We start from the raw sequence: 20462 nt of genomic DNA on the forward strand, positions 1-20462 counted from the left end.
CCATTTAAAATGGCATACTGCAGTTTTGGTCCTGAATGATGATGTCCGCTCCCATTGCCAAAAACTGGAATGTATCTTCCATTTGTAGCATGTGTGGTTGTAGATAGACATTCTCTGCATACACCTGCTATCTAGTGTTGGGCTCAGATGCTTGCAAGTTGTTTTTCTTCCAAGTAGTCTTTTGAGTCGTCACAGGATGCATTGTGAATCCTCTCATAGTGGGTATTGCACATTGGCTTCGACTCCATGTTAGATTGTTTGTTTCCGCCATTGGGTGTGTACTTATACTGACTGGGTTCCGAAATGTGACAGGTATTCAGTATTGGGTTTTTTTGGGCCCACAAGATGAAAACTTTGGCTCATGTCATCTGAAAAACCTATTCGTTGACTGCTTCTCCTCCAGTTGACACCCTCTGTAGACTGGCGTCCAGCCTGAGAACCCCAAACTCCGGGGTCCCAGCACCCTTATGAGGCACATGCCCTCTTCACTGGTCTTCAACACCAGAGAATGTGGAGCTTTAAAGGGTTATGGAATAGACGTCCTTCAAGTTTTGCTTCCGGTGCCATGTTAATTACCTATTGTTTGGTCCATCAGGGGGTTTGTCATGGCTGCCTCTTCCCACACTACACTGACTCCTCATCTTGCCTTACCATCCACTTGAGAATACCCTACTGTACTGATGAGAGAGGCTTTGGGCACAGCAAGATAAACCAGCAATCCACCTCCAATACCCCCGACATCTTCGGCAAACGATACCCCTTCAGTGCAGAGGAAGGAGAAGACACCATCCCTTCTAGTATTTCGTTGCACCTAGGATTTGGAGCAGCTCTGAGGTTTCAAAGTAGCCAATCCTGCAAAGACTCCAAAAGGAGCTTGTATATTCATAAATGACAGTGAAGAATTTGGCCAAACGCCCTCAGAAGCCAGCAGAGACTTTGCTTCGAAAGAGGAGGTACCAGCATAGGTGGCTCCTCCCACACCATCAGATCTGATGTACAAGAGACTCCACCACCATCACTGCCACGCACCATAACACCACTTCCTTGTTGAAACTTTCTTGAAATCTGAGTCGTTCGTATCACCCGCAAACAAACCTCTGCTCAGGCCACTGGCGATATCCCGCCACCTGACAAAGAGAGCTAGAAGCTTGATGCAGCGGGTAAAAGGATGGCCACAGGGGCAGTTTCCATTGGTGCATAGCCAAATCTGTAGGGAGACTCTTCCGCTATGACAGGTCACACAGAGAGGAGATGCTGGTGAAAAGATCCCTGAGGAGTTCAGACAACAAGGGGAGGAGATAGTGTACAAGGCCAAACCATCTCCAACACCTGTTGCACCATGGATGCCACAGACGCAGCTTACCAAGGGGTTAACACCAGCTCTTCCACAGACTGGCTCTGGATCGCAGGATTTAAGTCAGAGGTCCAGCAGCGTCTCCTCAACTTCTTATTCAATGACGTACACCTATTTGGGCATAGGTTGATAAAATGCAGGAAAAAAATATGAGGACGCCAACATCGCAAAATCAATGGTTGCCCTTCAAACTCCAGCTTCAAGGGGATCTTTTCGGGGGCAGCAGACTAGAGGAGGAGTGCTGTTGGAGGCAATAGCAATCCTTCCACAAACAGATGGGTAGGGCTTGGATGCAAAAGGTGCCTACTGGGGCAATTAAAGTAAGGCCAGGAGTCATGGAGGTCCTGCTAAATTGGCCTCCACCTCCAAACAATGACTTGACCTGCCATCACACCCCTCCAGTCTCCACCCTATGCACATCTTCTGTTGGGGAGTGTAAGGAAATGCCTCTTTTTGTATGGTCTTCCCCAAGTTTTTCGACTGATGCTGCTGGATGTTCGACTCTAAGAGTGCACTGAGGCCTGCTAACGAGACCTCTGAGCCAGTACCCTGACCCTATAAGTGTATTTTGACTTGGCTATACCCAATTGTAAATGGCTAACTTATCTGTAAGTCCCTAGTTTATTGGTACCCAGAGCATTTATGTTAGAGGGGTACCCCAGTGCTTACAGCTCCCTTGACCCTTCTGGCAGGTCACTCTCTACGCCGCACAGCACCACCTGTGTGTCGTGCCCTTGAGCCCCAGCTGTCCGTCTATCTCGCGTTCGAGGCCCTCCTCCACCCGCAGGCTACCACCTGCGCCTCATCCCTGGTGGCCAGTGGTAGACCGTAGGTTTGCTTTGTTGTTTTGCACTGTATTTTGGTTTTTAATTGTTTTTACTGTGTTTGTTTTCTTCCTTTTCAATCCCCTTGTATTATTTCTGTGCCCTTTTCCCTTTCTGTACCCTTCGCCGTTCCCGTTCTCCCGCCACAGCGTCCCCTGTGGGCCCGCCCCCTGCTCCCATTCATCCGCTCCCACCTCCCCTTCTTATGGCGACTGCGCAGCGGGTGCACCATAAGCAAGCCCGTATGCGCCCGTCCGCGCCTGGACCGAGCCCAGCACCAGAACGCCTGGCCCCGCCAACGCTACGTCTCCCGTCTCCGCTACGACGCCAGCACCCTCCATGCACTCCACACCGGACGATCACACACCTGCTTCCTGGTCGCCCGAAGCGCACCCAAGGACCCTTCTCCTGCCGGAACTGCAGCTTCACCAGCATCCAATCCGCCAATCCACCCACCAGGACAGGACGCAACCACCTCAGATGCATTCTCCTGAACACCCGCTCCACACGCAAACACGTTGAACTCTGGGACCTGCTCGACAAATATACTCGATTCGGGTCAAGTTAGCGCTATATAAAACTCTGTAAAATAAATAAATCCTCCCCTGACGTCTCCTTCCTGACAGAGACCTGGATGAACGACTCCTCGCACCCGACATTGCCATATCCATCCCTGACGGCTGCAAGATCACCCGCAGAGACCGCACCAACGGAGTAGTAGGTGGAATCGCCATCACCACAAGACCACCCTCAAGGTCTCGACCAACTCCGACGGCACCCTCAGCACTGCCGAACACCTGCACTTCCGGATCCACACTGATCCCAACACCACCCTCAGAGGAACCCTGATCTACAGATCCCCCGGACCCCGGCCTCAGTTCAGCGACTCCATCGCCGACTTCGTCAGCACACACACCCTCGCCTCCACGGAGCACATCCTCTTCGGAGACCTGAACTTCCACCTCGAGAACAACACCAACTCCACCACCCTGATCGACAACCTCGCCATCTTCGGCCTCAGATAGCTCGCCATAATGCCCACCCACTCCGCTGGCCAAACGTTTGACCTCATCTTCTCCGCAAGCTCCCACATCTCCTTCAGCCACATCACCGAACTCCACTGGACCGACCATCACTGCATCCACTTCACCTTCCGGAAACGCACCACCGCACTCAAAAGATCCCCCGCCACAGTTGGAGCAAAATCACCGAAGACCAGCTCAACACCGCCCTCGCCCGAAGCCCACCCACTGACCCCACCGACCTCGACGCCAGCAACCACAGGCGTTGGATTGACGACTGTGCCAACACCCTCGCTCCAATCCAAAATCCATCCAACAGACACACCAACAAGAATGCCAGCTGGTTCTCCGCGGACCTCCAGACCTCCAAACAAACCTGCCGAAACTAGAGAAGAAATGGAGCCACGAACAGACACCGGAGAACCAAGCAGCCCACAAGAACGCCATGCGCCAACAACATCACCTCATCAGATCTGCCAAAAAGACCTTCAAGGACCGTCTCGACAACAAGGCACACAACAGCAAAAAGCTCTTCAATATCGTCCAACCCCAGCTCCAACACCAACGACATCCCACCATCAAAAGACCTGTGCAACTCCCTTGCCTGCCTCCTTCTTCCATCACAAGATCGCAGACATCCATGACCGCTTCGACAACCAGACCACCACGAATTCCAATGACACCTCAGAACCCATGGCCACCACCCTCAGTGACCCCCTGCTCACCTGGACTAACATCAACGACGACGACACCATCAAAATCATGAACACCACCCACACCGGCTCCCCGTCAGACCCGTGCCCACACCACATCTTCAACTAAGCCAGCGCCACCATCGCACCCCATCTCCGCAAGGCCATCAACCTCTCCTTCGAGACCGCGACTTTCCCGGTGAGCTGGAAGCACGCCAAGATCAACGTCTTGCTCAAGAAATCCAAGGCAGACCCGAGGGACCTCAAGAACTTCCAGCCCATCTCCCTGCTCCCGTTCCCGGTGAAGGTCATTGAGAAAACCATCAACAAACTGCTGACCCGCTACCTCGAAGAGCACAACATCCTGTACCCGTCCCCGTCCGGGTTCCGCAGCAACTACAGCACCAAAATGGACCTCATCGCCGCTACCGATGACATCAGGGCCCTGCTAGACAACGAGCGAGACCACAGCCCTCATCCTTCTGGACCTATCAGCCACCTTCAACACAGTCTGCCACCACACCCAAAAACACACTCCTCCACGATGCAGGAATCCTAGACAAAGCACTGGAGTGGACCACCTCCTTCCTCTCCGGCAGAACCCAGAGGGTCCGCCTACCCCCCTTTCTGATCCGAAGCCTCCAAGATCATCTGCGGCAAACCCAATCTCTCAATCCGACGTTGTTCAACATCTACATGGCCCCGCTCGCCCACGTCGCCAGACTGCACAACCTCAACATCATCTCCTACGCTGAAAACACACAGCTGATCCCTCCCTAACCAAGGACTCCCTCACCGCCAAAACCAACCTCCACGAAGGAATGAGAGCCGTCGCTGAATGGATGAAGAACAGCCGTCTGAAGCTGAACTCAGACAAGATGGAGGTCCTCATCCTCGGCTACACCCCCTCAGCCTTGGACGACTCATGGGAGCCGACCGCCCTGGGAGCAGCACCGATACCCACTGACAACACACGCAACTTGGGGTTCATCCTCAACTCAACACTCTCCATGACCAAGCAAGTCAACGCCATCTCATCCTTCTGCCTCAACACGCTCCACAAGATCTACAGGTGGATCCCCACTAACACCAGAAGAACGGTCACCCATGCCCTTGTCAGCAGCAGGCTGGACTACGGAAACGCTCTCTACACGGGAGCCCCGGCCAAACTGCTGAAACGACTGCATCTGAAAGAGACACGTTAGTGATAGATTCCTTACCTTAGATAGATTCCTTACCTTAGAATATCCCCAGGCGTCAGACTGGATCCGGAAACTTTTGCGTAGCAATACCCCTGCGCGCCGGTAGGCGTCGTCTGCGGCTCTGCGTCCGTCGTCGGCGTCGTGAGCGCCGGGATGACGTCGTCGGAGTACTTAGACGGCGCCCATGCGCGCTGACTTCAGTTCTTCTTTTTTCCGCGCCAGCTAGCGCAGATCCGGAAGAAGCTCTACCCCCAGTCAATTTTTGACTGAAATTTTTGATCCTTTTGATCTCTCTCTCTTTGTCGATTTCTCGACTGTCGGTGCCAGGGATGCCCGGGTTCAAGCCTTGCTCGAAGTGCGGCCGACTCATGTCGGTCACGGACCCCCATCGCCGGTGCCTGAAGTGCTTAGGCCTCGACCACGACGATCGATCCTGTTCCGACTGCCGGGCCCTGACGTCGAAGGCTAGGCGGGAGCGGTCCCGCAAGCGTCTCGAACTGAGGCAGTCGGCCCCGCGCCGCTCCAGGTCCCGGTCCCACGGGAGGTCGAGGGACAGGTCGCGAGGTCGGAGTCATCGACGCTCCGGAAGTGGACACCGATCGTCTGGTTCCAAGTCCTCAGGTAAGAGGCATGAGAGGTCGGAGCGACGTCATCGATCCTCCGACCCGCCCCGACGCTCGCATGATGCGGCCGGGGACTCGGGCGACACCGCCCACGCGGCTCCGCGGGAGTCGCAAGCGTCGCCGCCTGCCCCACACCTTCGGGTCCCTGGGCATGGCGCGACGCCGGAGGAGGTCGAGAGGTACCTCATGGCCATGAGGGCCCTCCCTCCTCAGTCGGTTCCCGTGGCGCCTTCGGGCCGATCGGTTCCGTCTGGAGGTCTTTCCGGGTCGGGCGCTTTGGCCCCGACGACGTCGGGTGCTTCGGACCCGGCGCCGCTGGCGACTTCGGTCTCGGCGCCGCAAGACCTCGCTGGATCCGGCTCCGGATCCGGGACCTCGCCGGTCGACCTTACGACCTCGCCGGCGCCGTCCCTTCAGGTGTCGTCCCCGGCAGCCGATGTGGTTGCCGCCCCCGATGTCTCCTGCGGTTCTGCTCAGGCGTCGGGAGGGCGCCGCGGGGCGCCGATTCCGTCGGCCTTTGGAGACTTTTATCTCCACGAGGAGGCCCTGGCTGTTAATCCTGGTCTCCAGGACACAGGTGACGAGGAGAATTGGGAGGGGTCCGAGGACCCTCTGGCACATGATTGCCAGTCACAGCAGGACTGGACATATGAGCTTGGGGAGGCCAGTGGTAGTGACACCTCGCCAGACACTGGATTTACATCGCCCCCGACTGTGGCTTCGGAGGCGGGTTCTGCTTACAGCGTAGTGTTGACGAAGGCAGCTAAGGCCTTAAACCTTCAGCTCCCCGTCGCGGCCGTGAGGACTAATCTCCTCACAGAGGTCCTCAAACCGCAGTCAGGCTCCGCGGAGCCCCTCCTGCCGTTCAATGAGGCCTTGTATGACGTTCTTCTGGGCACTTGGTCCAAGCCCGCCACAGGCCCCCCTGTGGACAGGAACGTGGCCAGACGCTACCGCCCGGCACCGGGCGACCCATGCTTTTTGTCCACCCATCCCACCCCCGAGAGTCTGGTCATCCAGGCCTCAAACTCCCAAACCGCATTCCCGTCGGCCCCGCCCGACAGGGAATCCAAGAGATATGAACAGTTCGGGAAGAAGGTTTTCTCGTCTGTAAGCCTAGGGCTGCGGTCTGTGAACACCGCCTGTCTCTTGGGCCGCTACACCCACACTCTGTGGGACACGGTTGCGGAGGTGCTGCCAAAATGCCCGGAGGAGGTCCAGGCTAAACTCAGCCAAGCCCTTGCGGACGGCCGAGATGCAGCACGCTTTTCTATCCGGTGTGGGCTGGATACAACGGACTCACTGGGCAGGGCGATGGCAACGACGGTGGCGGTTCGGCGCCACGCCTGGTTGAGGTCCGCCAACTTCTCGGCCGATGTCCAGGCCACCCTCCTGGACATGCCGTTTGATGGCCGTCGCCTCTTCGGCGACAAGGCAGACCATGCGCTGGAACGTTTCAAGGACTCCAGGGCTACGGCCAAGTCCTTGGGCCTTACGGCCCCACGCCAGCAATCGGGTGCCTTTCGCTCCTTTCGTGGCCACGGAAGGGGCGCCCCACCACGGACCGCCAGCCACACGCCGCAAAATGTCCAGCAGCGCGGTGGCGGACGTGGGAACCGCCGTGGCGGTCGGGGACCGCGGCGAGGCCAGTCCACACCTCCCTCAGCAGCACCTGCCTCAAAACCTTCCTAGTCCGAGTTTTCAGGCCCATGTGACGCCTGTGGGGGGCAGGGTTCGCTATCACCTCTCCCACTGGCATACAGTCACTTCGGACAGGTGGGTGCTGCAGATTGTCCGAAGGGGCTACTCCCTCCCCTTCGATGCATCCCCTCCATCCATGCCACCACAATGCCACCGTATGTCGGGGGATCACTTGCAACTTCTGCAAGAGGAGGTCTCGGCCCTCTTGGCCAAGAGGGCCATCGAGCGCGTTCCTGGGCCAGAAGTAGGGTGTGGTTGTTACTCCCACTACTTTCTGGTGCCCAAGAAGGGCAAAGGGGGCCTACGCCCTATCTTGGACTTGCGGAACGTCAACGGCTTCCTCCGGACGGAGAAGTTCAAGATGCTCACTTTGGCTCAGGTCCTGGCTGCCCTGGACCCGGGAGACTGGATGGTAGCGTTGGACCTGCAGGACGCCTATTTCCACATCCCCGTCCTGCCGGCCCACCGGCGTTACCTGCGGTTCACGGTAGGCCAAGAGCACTTTCAGTTTACCGTGCTCCCCTTCGGCCTTACCAGCGCCCCACGGGTGTTCACGAAGGTGATGGCGGTGGTCGCAGCTCATCTGCGCAGGCAGGGGGTATCAGTCTTCCCCTACCTCGACGACTGGTTGTTGAAGGCGGGCTCGCCCCAGACAGTCGTCAGCCACCTCCAGACTACGGCCGACCTCCTGCACCTGCTGGGGTTCTCCATCAATGTGCCGAAGTCGCACCTGTGTCCCTCTCAAAAGCTCCTCTTCATCGGAGCGGTTCTCGACTCGGCGCAGTTTCGGGTTTATCCACCCGAGCAGCGGGTTCGGGATATTCAGGCTCTGGTTCCCATCTTCCAGCCGTTATCCCGAGTCTCGGTCAGGTTGACGCTGCGGCTTCTGGGACTGATGGCCTCCTGCATCCTTCTGGTGCGTCACGCCAGGTGGCGGATGCGGGCTCTGCAGTGGGACCTGAAGTTTCAGTGGGCCCAGCATCAGGGCAACCTGTCCGATCATGTCCTGATCTTGGAGGGCACTGCGAGACAACTGCAGTGGTGGCTCACGGACCGCGACTGGGTCAGTGGCAGATCCCTCTCCCTACCCCACCCGGAGCACGTAGTTGTGACGGACGCGTCCCTCCAGGGCTGGGGGGGCCACATGGGAGAGGCGGAGATCAGAGGCCTCTGGTCTCCGGCGGAGTCCCGGCTCCATATCAACTTGCTGGAGCTTCGGGCGATTCGTCTAGCACTGAAAGCATTCCTCCCCTCTGTCCGGGGACGTGTAGTGCAAGTGTTCACCGACAACACCACCGCCATGTGGTACTGCAACAAACAGGGCGGGGTGGGGTCGTGGACCCTTTGCCAGAAGGCTCTGCGCCTATGGCAATGGCTGGAACATCAGGGCGTGACCCTGGTGGTTCAACACCTGGCAGGCTCTCTGAATGCCAGGGCGGACAAACTCAGCCGTCGGTGCATGATGGATCACGAATGGCGTCTGAACTCGGACGTGGCGCAAGGTCTCTTTCAGCAGTGGGGAGAGCCTTGGTTAGATCTATTCGCCACAGAAGAGAACGCGCAATGTCATCAGTTCTGCGCGTTGGAATTTCCAAGGCGGCACTCGCTCGGAGACGCTTTTCGTCGCGAGTGGAGCTGCGGTCTGTTGTACGCCTTTCCGCCTATACCACTTCTGCCCAGAGTGCTGAAGAAGATCAGGCGCGACCGGGCCCAGGTTATCCTTGTGGCTCCGGACTGGGCACGAAGATTCTGGTATCCCGAGCTACTCAGCATGTCAGTCGATCCCTCGATTCGTCTGCCTCTTCGGGAGGACCTTCTGTCGCAGCAGCAGGGGACGGTCCTGCACCCGAACCTGTCCAGTCTCCACTTACAAGCTTGGAGATTGAGCGGCGGCAGTTGAGGCCATTTGACTTGCCTCCTGAAGTCTGTGATATCATTCTGGCAGCCAGGCGTCCCTCCACAAAGTCGGTATACGCCTGCCGGTGGAACAGATTTGTGGCATGGTGCACAGCAAAGGCTGTGGATCCTCTCTCTGCACCCCTTTCGGAAGTGTTGCTCTTTCTTCTTTCCCTTGCCCAGCAGGGCTCAGCTCTGGGCACTCTTAAAGGGTACCTTTCTGCTCTATCAGCCTTCTTGAGGCTACCAGATCAGCCTTCTTTATTCAAGTCCCCTATTGTAAGTAGATTTCTGAAGGGCATCACGCACATGTTCCCTCCTGTTCCCTTCGTGATGCCCCAGTGGGACTTGAATCTTGTTCTCACTTATCTGATGTGTGCTCCCTTTGAGCCACTTCATAACTGTCCTCTTCGTCTCCTTACTCTGAAGACTGCCTTTCTGGTTGCCATCACCTCTGCCAGGAGGGTGAGTGAGCTCCAGGCTCTTTCTTCTTCTCCACCTTTTCTGTCTGTTCATCCTGACAAGGTGGTGTTACGTACACGACCTTCCTTTCTGCCCAAGGTTGTCACGGCCTTCCACATCGGGCAGTCCATTACCTTGCCCACTTTCTTTCCGCCTCCGCATCCCTCGAAAGAGGAAGAGAGGCTCCACCGTCTGGATCCAAAACGTGCGCTCTCCTACTACCTAGATCGCACACGCCAATTCCGGGTGGATGACCAACTCTTCGTTGGTTACGTGGGCGCGAAAAAGGGTAAGGCTGTGCACAAGAGGACCATCTCTAGGTGGATCATCTTGTGTATCCAAGCATGTTACTCCATGGCGAGGAAGGAGCCCCCGGCTGGATTGCGGGCTCACTCCACTCGGGCCACGGCGACAACAACTGCCCTGGGCCGAGGTGTCCCCCTGCAGGACATTTGCCAGGCAGCTACGTGGGCCTCGCTGCACACGTTCGCAAGACACTACTGCCTGGACAGTCAAGTCCGGAGGGATGGCTTCTTTGGCCGTTCCGTCCTCCAGGACTTTCTGGTGTGATATTGGTTCGCAGACCCACCACCGGGGTTGGTATTGCTGGGGTATCTATTCTAAGGTAAGGAATCTATCACTAACGTGTCTCTTTCAGATGCACAAGTTACTACTTGTGTAACGATATATCTGTAAGAGACATTAGTTAGTGATAGATTCCTTACCGACCCACCCATCCTCCCCATTCTGCGAACCGATATCTAGGGTTAAGGTCATCCCCTTTCAGGGCCCTAGTTTCATGGCACCAGTGTTAGTTCTATCATGGCTCTGCGTATCTGGCGCGGAAAAGCTGTGTGTCAGAACTGACGTCAGCGCGCATGGGCGCCGTCTAAGTACTCCGACGTCATCCCGGCGCTCACGACGCCGACGACGGACGCGGAGCCGCAGACGACGCCTACCGGCGCGCAGGGGTATTGCTACGCAAAAGTTTCCGGATCCAGTCTGACGCCTGGGGATATTCTAAGGTAAGGAATCTATCTAAGGTAAGGAATCTATCACTAACTAATGTCTCTTACAGATATATCGTTACACAAATAGTAACTTGTGCAACGCATACAGAACACTTCTGCCCGCTTGATCCTCGACATCCCTTGACACAGCCACATCTCACCCCACCTGAGAGACCTGCACTGGCTGCCCATCAACAAGAGAATCACCTTCAAGTTCCTTACACACACACACAAGGCATTTCCACGACACTGAACCAGCATACCTCAACCAACGACTCACCTTCTACACCCCGAACCGCCAGCTCTGCTCCACCGACCGCACCCTAGCTACCGTCCCTCACATCCGAAGGGCGACCTCTGGCGGCAGATCGTTTTCCTACCTCGCCGCCAAGACTTGGAACACCCTCCACATCCCCCTACGGCAGACCTAAGACCTACTAACCTTCAGGAGGCTACTCTAGACCTGACTTTTCGAGCAGAAGCAACAACGCCACCCCCCTCCCTCAGCGCCTTGAGACCCTTACGGGTGAGTAGTGCGCTCTACAAGTTCCTGATTGATTGATTGAACAAGTCCTCCAATACGCCACTTCAGACTCGCAGAACAGTTGTGCACTGCTAGCTCAACTTTGCCTTTAAGAGCAATGGCCAAGCCACCACTTCCCCTAGACATGTGTGTAAGTCACCCCTCTGGCAGGCCTATTCAGCCTTCAAGGCAGGGTTGAACACATGATGCAGGCAGGATGTGTACTTTACATGCCCTGACAGTAAAATAAGTGAAACAACTGCTTTTGCTATGGAAAGACTTGGTCGCCCCATTGACGAGTACAGAGTTACACGCTGGCACCTCAGCTGTGCTAACTCCTGAATGGTGCAACCAAAGTGGGCACTACTAGGTATCCAACTACTTAGATAGCTCTTAGATACCTCTGGGTGGTAAGGCGCTTTAGAAGAATATAATAACATAACATAGCATAACATAACATAACATAACTACTTGTTAAATTATAATTTAACAAGTCGTAATTAATGTGACTGGTTGCAGTGTGCAGCTTTAGCAAAGCTGCCACTATGTTACCTTTACAACTCCTACGTCTTCCCTGGCACACATGGAGCCTGCTCCTTGAGGCAGCTTTCTGACCTTCTGGAGAGAATTGCTAATGACTCTCAGGAAGGAGAACAATGAGGGATTGCGGGCCATAGAGGTACCATCTCCCTCCTTCAGGAATCCACTTATGTGTTAGCTCCAAAAGGCAGTCTTCAATGGTGAAATTGCCTTTGAAGAGCAGATGGGGGACACCAGGGGGGACGTCTGCTCCATTGCTGAAATAGACAGGCTGGCACAGGGAGCAAGATGAGAAGCCAGTTGCCAAATCGGTTTCCCTTGGGGCTTGTAGCCCTGAGGTACCCACACCCGGTGTGGGCTAGTGAGGTCTGTACACCAGGGAGGAGTCTGGCCATCTTGGGTGTGGGCAGAATGGTGTATCCTGGGATAGTCAGATACCACACTCCACAGGAAGTGGTCATCAGGTGGGAGGGAACCTGGTAGGCCATTGACTACCAACCGCATCTTGCCCTGAGGGCGGCTTCCGAGCATAAAGCGGGTAACCCTGGCACCCAGACCGCAGATTTTGACCGACTCTGATAAGGACCGAAGGACTGTCCTGCTACAACGAGGGTCCAGCAGAGAGAGGCTGTACCGACGAGGACTGCAGCTGTTGCACCTGGTGGCTAGAGAAGAGAAGGGACTGTACCTGCTGTGTCCTGCTTTGGGAGAAGTCGCCAGAGCCCAGTCAAACCTAGAGAACTCCAAGGGCTTGCTGACTGGCCTCCTGTTCGCAGCACAGGGACGCTACAGCTGAAGAAGCCTGCTGGGGCAAGTTGGTAGCCCAAAGTGATCAAACCGCTGCCGCCACCAATATGCAGCACCAAGGATGAAGAACCAACGCACAAAGTTGCACCGACTTCACTGAGCCCAGAAGTGTTGTTAGAGAGTCGCTGGGACCCTCAGAAGGAAACTTATCCACTCAGGAAGGATTGGCCTGTAACCTCAACAGCGGGCAGCTGCTAGTCCAGTGGTACTAGGCTTCAGTCAGACCGGAGAGGACTTTTGTCGGATGTCGACCCTGCGAAAAATACCCCCTCACCATCTTCATGGATCAAGGAATCCCTCCTGGAAGATTCCATCGAACCCTCTCACATCCACAGCATCTTTAGCATCCTTCATCCCTTGTATCAGGACCACTCCATAGGAATCATATGCAAGACAAATTAAGTACCTTTAACTGTTGAAGGACTACTTCACCTGTAAATGTAACAGTTCTTGAGGACCTTGCTGGTCCCCCTGACTAGCTCCCTGCTGGAGTGATCGCCCCTAGTACTTCTAACCGACTGCATTGACACTTACCTAAGTTTTCCTTGAAAAAGTTTCTAAGTGCCTAATTCATTGAACTTGACAAGTCTGGTTCACAGTTGAGTGAAAGTGCACTGATTTATTGTTGTTTGTAAAATCTATATTTTATTCGGAAACCCTCCAGTGTTTTTTTTTTTCATTCTGGTGTCTAAGTTCGTATAAAAATATGGTCTATTTTTATAAATTGGTTTGGTCGGATTTCTTGAGTGGCATGTCGATTCCTTCTTCAATTGTTTTGGTGCTGTTTAATTTCTTAAAACGTTTTCCTCTGAGTAAGCCTTGCTGCGCAGTGGCAAAGTTACCTAGGGTTGATCCAGCCTGGTCTGACCATTTTGTTGCTCCGTTTGATCTGTATTATCAGGCAGCAGTACTTCCTATTTCTGGTGGTAGTAAGCATAAGGAAAGAAGGAATTTCAACCTTATAAAAAATGAGTTATGTGATAGTATTTTCACGAAGGGCGCGCTCCTTTAACATGAAACCTGGTGGTTTCTAACCTGGCTTTTGAAATGTACTCAACAATCATCAGGATCAGCCATTTGGTGTTTATATCATTCCTTCTTTATTCAATATTCCGATATCCTCCAATTCAAGATTTTAAATTGTTCATTTCAGTCATGAATTCATAAAGTGCGTTTCATTATACCCAATGCATTTTGGGTCAAACAAATAACCCTTCGTCAGGGGTCTGTTGGAAAAAACATACAGGACCTTAGCGTTCAGAACATAACGTATAAATAACATGCATAGATTCTGCAAATTAAACTAAAATCATACAACTCATGTTAACATCTCAAATCATGTTGTAACACAATCAAAAATGGGGGGATTCTGTTGGATGCCTACGCGCAGTGTGGTGATATATATCAGTTAAATGCTACATCAGATGTTCACGTCTGTAGGCGAGTAGTGCTCTAAGGTACGCGGGAATACCCATAGTGATATCGCTAGGGAACATGAGATACAGGGAACCGTTAGCGGAAAAGCTCCGACCTAGGTCAAAGCTGGATACTCTGAGTAGTTTCATACAACAAATCGCTGCATAGATCCAAAGTTAAAAGCGGGACAAATCTAGGAAATCTTTCTTGGTGAAACGCGCTTGATTCCTTCCGACTGCAAAGCCGGCTGGTCTGGCAAGGAGCCAATCAAAAAGCTACTTCTAGGGTTGTTCTAAGTCACGTGATGTGACGACATAGGGTGATGTGTATAGTACGAGCAGGGTCGTGACCCTGTCAGGTCTGCAAGTATCAGTAGTTCATGGACATGTGTATGGTTGAGCAACGCTTACTGCCCTAATGTAGTGTGCAATAGCGAGGTAACTTAAATGCTCGGCAGACGCTGTTAGCGAGCCGCGTTTCCTAGGTTACAGAAAGACTCGTGCTGATAGGATGACTACGTTACAGTTCCGATCACGTGCTCTCGCGTGTCGGCAGCCAGTGGCATAATAAAGATTATGGTTCACTCTACCTCTGCCGGATACCCATGTGTGAGAGACTGATTTAACACTTCAAAGTCCGATATTCTATATCTTACATCGCATGTGAGTATTCTCTGCGCAAGTTCTGACAACAAATGATGCAAATAAATAATAAAAAATAATTTTAAAAAATTTCAAGTGAAATACTTAGCAGGGGAAAATCATACAGAATAATATACCAAAATGAATAACATCCATAATAGGACTTCCTGGGCGATTCTAGTGTCAATCACTCGAAGGGATCATTCAATATATGTGCTGGGACAAGAATGGCCTGTGGCCTTAGCTGTGCTGCGACATGGATCCTGTTAAGCAGCGACTAAAGGCAGAATTTTTCTGGATCAAAAAATTTAACTCCTTGCAGCCGGCAGGGATGAATGATAGAATTGAATTTTCCTGTTTCCTATGAATAACCACATACATTAGCACAGCTAAGGCCACAGGCCATTCTTGTCCCAGCACATATATTGAATTATCCCTTCGAGTGATTGACACTAGAATCGCCCAGGAAGTCCTATTATGGAAGTTATTCATTTTGGTATATTATTCTGTATGATTTTCCCCTGCTGATACGTATTTCACTTGAAATTTTTTTAAATTATTTTTTATTATTTATTTGCATCATTTGTTGCGCAGAGAATACTCACATGCGATGTAAGATATAGAATATCGGACTTTGAAGTGTTAAATCAGTCTCTCACACATGGGTATCCGGCAGAGGTAGAGTGAACCATAATCTTTATTATGCCACTGGCTGCCGACACGCGAGAGCACGTGATCGGAACTGTAACGTAGTCATCCAATCAGCACGAGTCTTTCTGTAACCTAGGAAACACGGCTCGCTAACAGCGTCTGCCGAGCATTTAAGTTACCTCGCTATTGCACACTACATTAGGGCAGTAAGCGTTGCTCAACCATACACATGTCCCTGAACTATTGATACTTGCAGACCTGACAGGGTCACGACCCTGCTCGTACTATACACATCACCCTATGTCGTCACATCACGTGACTTAGGAAGACCCTAGAAGTTGCTTTTTGATTGGCTCCTTGCCAGACCAGCCGGCTTTGCAGTCGGAAGGAATGCAGCGCGTTTCACCAAGAAAGATTTCCTAGATTTGTCCCGCTTTTAACTTTGGCTCTATGCAGCGATTTGTTGTATGAAACTACTCAGAGTATCCAGCTTTGACCTAGGTCGGAGCTTTTCCGCTACCGGTTCCCTGTATCTCATGTTCCCTAGCGATATCACTATGGGTATTCCCGCGTACCTTAGAGCACTACTCGCCTACAGACGTGAACATCTGATGTAGCATTTAACTGATATATATCACCACATTGCGCGTAGGCATCCAACAGAATCCCCCCATTTTTGATTGTGTTACAACATGATTTGAGATGTTAACATGAGTTGTATGATTTTAGTTTAATTTGCCGAATCTATGCATGTTATTTATATCTTATGTTCTGAACGCTAAGGTCCTGTATGTTTTTTCCAACAGACCCGTGACGAAGGGTTATTTGTTTGACCCGAAATGCATTGGGTATAATGAAACGCACTTTATGAATTCATGACTAAAATGAACAATTTAAAATCTTGAATTGGAGGATATCGAAATATTGAATAAAGACCAAATGGCTGTTCCTGATGATTGTTGAATACATTTCAAAAGCCAGGGTAGAAACCACCAGGTTTCATGTTAAAGGAGCGCGCCTTTCGTGATAATACTATCACATAACTCATTAATATATAAAGGCACTGAGAGACACAGTGCGTCAAGGACAGCGCCAAAATTAATTGACATTTAAACTGCTGAGTTTAACAAAGGTGTGCACGGAGATAAATCAAATTTATGAACATTATAAACAATGACACACACTCGCCTTTCCTGAATAAGTTAGTTCCCTAATCAGACTGATGGCAATTCAGCAGCTTTGGAGCTTTCTCATACTCTTACACTAGCGATGGAGACCCATGCCCCTGTTAGGAGGTATTACTCAGCTAGGAAAATTCTGTCTGCTCCCTGGTTTTCAAACAGACAGAATGCTGAGACAAGCGTGTTGTAAACAGGAGAGGCAGTGGCGTGCCCACTTAGAGCCCCTGGAGAAAGAACGTCATAAGCAGTGTCTGAAAGTACATAAATCTGCTATCCTAGAAGAAAAAAGATCATACTTTTCTGGGGTTACAGCCTCATTAAACTCTGCTAGGGATCTTTTTAAGATCATTGATTCTCTAACCTCTCCACAGGCAGCAGACCCCACCGAAGGATCCCAAGAACTTTGTGATCAAATCTCCGGCTTTTTCCATACTGAAATCTCGGAGATTTAAGTTTCACTTGAAACAGCAAACTCCATCAGCTCGAGCATTCCAATCTCCACCCCTCCAGGAGAGAGCTTGTTTAGGAGGCCTACCCCGAGATTTCTCAATTTTCCCCGTCTGTCACCAGAGATGATGGACAGGCTTCTTGACAGTGTCAGCTCAGGCTCTCCCTAAGACCCCTGTCCTCTTAAGGTGCTTAAAGCCTGCCGGGAAACTGTCTTTCCCCACCTTATGGAGGTCATGAACTGCGCCATCTCTGAGTGAGTCTATCCCTCCGTGTGGAAGACAGCGATTGTGAAGCCTCTGTTAAAGAAATCCTCTCTGGATCCGGGCGATTTGAAAAATATTCGGCCCATTTCTTTATTGCCTGCCCCTGCTAAGATGCTGGAGGCCTATTTAAATCTCCACCTCTCAACATGGCTTCAGGAGACACCATAGTACAGAGACTGCCCTTACAGCAGTCATTAATAACATCCGCACCCAGGTTGACTCTGGCCATACCACTCTCTTGATTCTGCCGGATCTCACCGCAGCCTTGGACACCCTGTCTCCCCCTATTCTGGTTTCCAGACTGGGAGAGATAGGTGTCGAAAGTCCGGCTCTGAGTCTCCTTGCCTCCTTTCTCTGTGAAAGGGAACAGGAGGTGAAGATGGGCCAGTTCCTCTCTGCCCCCAAACCCTTGCATTGTGGGGCTCCTCTTTAAGCCCCACGCTTTTTAACATTTATGTGGCCCCCCTTGCTAGGGTGGTGAGATCATTTGGGCTGGAGGTGTTGTCATATGCGGACGACACCCAAATAATGGTCTCCATTACACATACAGTAAAGGTCTGTGCCCTCAACTTCAGGAACTGTATGGAGGCTGTTTCCCAATGGATGGTGGAGAATTTCCTGAAGCTGAATGGAGAGAAGACCGAGGTCCTGATCTTTGGGAAGGATCAGGAAATCTGGTCCAGTGAGTGGTGGCAGTTCCATGCTCGGGTAGTGCCCCTGCCCGGCCTCCCATGGGAAAAACCTGGGTGTGATAGTGGACATTGCCCTCTCTTTAGATCTTCGGGTAAACAGCACTGTCTCTACCTGTTTCGGTATTATTAGGACCCTCAGGAAGATCTCCCACTATCTATCCCCCGATGCACGTAAGCAGGCCACCATGGCATTAGTGTCTTCAAGACTGGACTATTGCAATGCCCTTTACATGGGCATTAACAAGAGCATTATCCACCGGCTCCAGATTGCACAGAACGCGGCAGCTAGGCTGGTACTGAATCTCCTGAGACACAGTTCAGCCAAGGCCGCACTCAGGAGCCTTCACTGGCTTCCGATAGACCGCAGGATCACTTTCAAAATCCTGTGTCTGACCCATGAAGCTTTTTATGATGCCGGCTCTGAAAACATCAAGTCGCTTGTCCAGCATTATGCCCCTAGTAGATCCCTTCGATCTGTTCATAAAAACCTTCTTGTTGTCCCTAGGTTCCAGAAGGCCAAATGGGGTGGCAGAGCCTTTTCCACGGCCGCGCCCAAACTGTGGAACTCTCTCCCTCTAGAGATCTACGGCCAGGCCTCTCTTTTGTTATTTCGCAAGGCCTTAAAAACCTGCCTTTTTCCCGGATTCCTTTTCTTAAGCTCTATTTTTCCTGTGTCCGGTTGTCCCGCACCAGCGCCTTGATGCCCTTGGGCTAAGTCTGCGCTTTACAAGACTACATTCATTCATTCATTAAAGGGTGCAATAGAGAGGGCACCCCGCATTCATGGGGTGAGGGCGTCAATTCTCATTATCTACAACAAATCCATCTTGTCAGCATGTTCACACATGACAAGCCTGCAGGCTGTCATTCCTCTGCTCCAGCAAGGCAACTACGTGATGGTGTTAGCCCTCTAGTACACAGACTTTCACATAACCACCCCACCCACCTGCACTACCTCTGCTGTGGGGAAAGTGACCAGCACTACCAATTCAAATGACTGCCCTTTGCCACACTTGACCTGCAAAAATGGCCCCACCGTGGGCTTTGTGCAATATACTGCAGACTGACATTTGTAAAGCACCACCTGGTCAAACCCACACACACGTTTACAAAACTATTGTGTGGATATCCTCGCCCGTCAACTGGCTGTGGTTGTCCATACAGTGCTAAGAATATCTGCCCCATCTACGGGCTTACTCCCTTACTGTTGATGCAGAGAATGTGCATCTACAGCCAAACTGCCACACATGCTACAAATGAAAGATGTTACCCTGTTAGCATTTGTTTTTAGTGTGTGGTGCCCTTGATACCCATGTGCTCACCCTCCTCCCCAGAACCTGTACCTGCTTTGGATCTCTCCTCTTATTATTTATTTCTTACTCTCAAAATACCCTTGGTCACCATACTATGTTCTTGTCACTCCCAATGTGCGCTTCCCCACTCTGCCAAAAGCAATCTAACGTGGAGTTGGTTCCCCTTACGTCTTACCCACTAAAAAAGTACTCGCAGTACATCTGCAGACACAGGCACCAATTCAGCTCATGGGTTTGAACACACCCAGCCTTATACAAATTCCAAAGACGTGCACAGTGAAGAAAGTAACACATAAGTATGCGTGAGACAAAAACACTCCTTGAGACAAAAACACTCCTTAGTATCAAATATCTATTGGACCAAGGGATAGTCTATTAAAGCCCTTGTAGGAGCATCAACAGGAAAAGTAGGTCTGCGTTTGTTGCTTACACAGTGTTCTATCCTACAGCAGTTGGAGACTAAATCACGTACTCATACGATACCTGTTCACATCTACCATTGACCCACTAAATGTAAGTGAAGCACTTTATCTGTTCTTTGCTCTTAGCTAAAAGCAAATGCACAGCAGAAGTTATATTCTCACTTCAATACATGTGAGGGAAAATGCACTATGAGCATTGTTAGTGACTCTGAATGCCGTCACAGTGTTTGGATAATCCCAGTAAAACAGATAGCTTTGACACGTTTGATAAAAATTCAAATGCTAACCATGTATTAGGTCTCGTAGGAGAAACATTCATATAGTTTGACTGGAATCTCTATAAATACTGACAACACCCTTGAGTTGGAGGTAGTTCACAGGAAAGGAAAATCACAATGTGTCAGACCCCCACCCCCAGCTTCTAAGACTACTCTGTCAGGTTGAAGTCCATAATACTTGATGTAAGCAGGTATCTTTCTTTCAAGCTCAGGAAGGGCAGCTCTAAAACTGTATTATGTGTTGTGCGTTAGAGAGTGTGGATGACAGCTATTTCTTACCATGTAGTTCTGCCCAGTGAAATTCCCAGCACACACAATGTGGTGACCTTGTTCAAATGTTAGCACTGGCCAAGGATCTCTGAAGAGAACATCATCAGATGAACACAATTGTTCCCTTGAATCTTGCTTTTATTTGGGCAACGTTCTCTCTTCAGATACTCCGGCCCATTCACCTTCCCCACATTTTTGTCTCTTTCATCTTCAGTTTACTGAGGAAGAG

General features: G+C 51.6%; 1 protein-coding gene across 4 annotated transcripts in view; it reads left to right on the forward strand.

Moving 5' to 3' along the window:
• CAMTA2 (calmodulin binding transcription activator 2) overlaps positions 1-20462 on the forward strand; it is an 897177-nt gene that overhangs the window by 775166 nt on the left and 101549 nt on the right. The window lies entirely within an intron of this gene.

This window comes from Lissotriton vulgaris, chromosome 12 (assembly GCF_964263255.1).
Source record: "Lissotriton vulgaris chromosome 12, aLisVul1.2, whole genome shotgun sequence".
Taxonomy (NCBI): Eukaryota; Metazoa; Chordata; class Amphibia; order Caudata; family Salamandridae; genus Lissotriton; species Lissotriton vulgaris.